We start from the raw sequence: 1,698 nt of genomic DNA, 5'->3' as shown, positions 1-1,698 counted from the left end.
GGATGATTAGTGACTTTGAGCATGTTTTCATATGTCTCTTGGCCTTCCTTATGTCATCTTCTGAAAAGTATCTACATAGGTCCGTTGCCCATTTTTTTAATTGGGTTGTTTATCTTCCTTTTGTTAAGTTGTATGAGTTAGACCATTGATTTTAACCATTAGGATCCCTGTGGTGACTTTAGGGAGAACGGTTTTGTTAGAGAGCGCCAAAAAAAGATTCTCATAAGAAATTGGGTTGCACTATTCTGGACATCAGCCGGAGGATCAAAAGATCCTTTATCTCAAACCCATTTCATCAATGACTCTTGAAAGACTCGCCCTTTTTGTTCTTCTGGAGAGCACCTTTCTTGAAATTAAATGTGATGCTGTCCTGTGATTCTTTCCCTGTTTTAGTTCTGTCCAAAGATATCCTAAGTTCCCTTTCATCTTACAATATTTTATTATTTTCTTCTGTAACTGGAGAATAGTTAGGTAGTAATAGAACTTCTTTTTCTTCCCCATAATCTTTATGTAGCATCCATGCATTTAGGCTAGATTTTAAGAAAGACATATATAGTTCCAAGTAATATTCCTGTGGCCAAGTTGTCAGGAGTATCATTACCCACATGGAGATTTCAAGTGTTTATTGGCCAGAGCTACATAGAAATCAATATCAAGGGTTCACAAAAGAAAGATGAGCTACATACTACAAGACAAATGACAGTACTATTCATAATCTCTCTCTTCCCATCTCTTCTGATAATGGTCCCCACTACTGATTAATGAGAGTTATGTTGGTGTTGAAGACAGAGTTGAACTAGGACTATATTGTGAGTGAGGTTCTATATGGAAAAGGGTTAAAGAGACGTTCTCAAACTTTTGGTCTCAGGACCCTTTTACACTTGGAAAATTATAGAGGAGTCCACAGATGTTTTTGTTTATATGGTGCCATAGACTGAATATTCATGTCTCCCCAAAATTCATATGTTGAAACCTAATCCCCAATGAGATGGAGGGAGGGGGCCATTAGTAAGTGATTACATAATGAGGGCAGAGGTCTCATGAATGAGATTAGTACTCTTATAAAAGAAACCCCAGAGGGCTTCCTTGGTCCCTTGCATCATGTGAGAACAGTGAGAAGACAGATGTATATGAATAGGAAGCTGGACTTCACCAGACACTGAATCAGATAACTTGATAATGCCCCACAGTCACTGAGGCTTGAATGATTTTGTTTTTTTCTCCCTTGGCTTCAGTTTAATTGGTTCCATTGATTTGCCTTCAACTTCACTTATTTTATTTTGTAACTAGAGGCCTGGTGCACAAAAATTTGCACTCGGTGCAGGAGGAGGGGTCCCTCAGCCTGGCCTGTGCCCTCTAGCAGTCTGGGACCCCTCAGGGGATGACCACCTGCTGGCTTAGGCACGCTCCCCAGGGGATTGGGCCTAAGATGGCAATCAGAAATCCCTCTGGCAGCCCGGCAGCCCTCGGGGGATGTCCACTTGCCAGCGGGGAGCAGGCCTAAACTGCAGTCAGACATCCTTAGCACTGCTGAGGAGGCAGGAGAGGCTCCCACCACCACCGCTGTACTGGTAGCCATCAGCCTGGCTTGTGGCTGAGCAGAGCTCCTCCCATGTGAGAGCACCCTGACCACCAGAGGGCAGCTCCTGCATTGAGCGTCTGCCCCCTGCTGGCCAGTGTGTGTCATAGTGACCATTC

The 1,698-nt window shown here is 43.5% G+C and overlaps 1 protein-coding gene across 4 annotated transcripts in view; it reads left to right on the top strand.

Moving 5' to 3' along the window:
* The window catches only part of LOC102757489 (uncharacterized protein C3orf20-like), a 97,764-nt gene that overhangs the window by 15,522 nt on the left and 80,544 nt on the right, over positions 1-1,698 (top strand). The window lies entirely within an intron of this gene.

The sequence above is a fragment of the Myotis davidii genome, unplaced genomic scaffold (assembly GCF_000327345.1).
Source record: "Myotis davidii unplaced genomic scaffold, ASM32734v1 scaffold13, whole genome shotgun sequence".
Taxonomy (NCBI): Eukaryota; Metazoa; Chordata; class Mammalia; order Chiroptera; family Vespertilionidae; genus Myotis; species Myotis davidii.
Note: the sequence above shows the minus strand (reverse complement) of the source record. Positions and strands in the feature narration are given on the sequence as shown.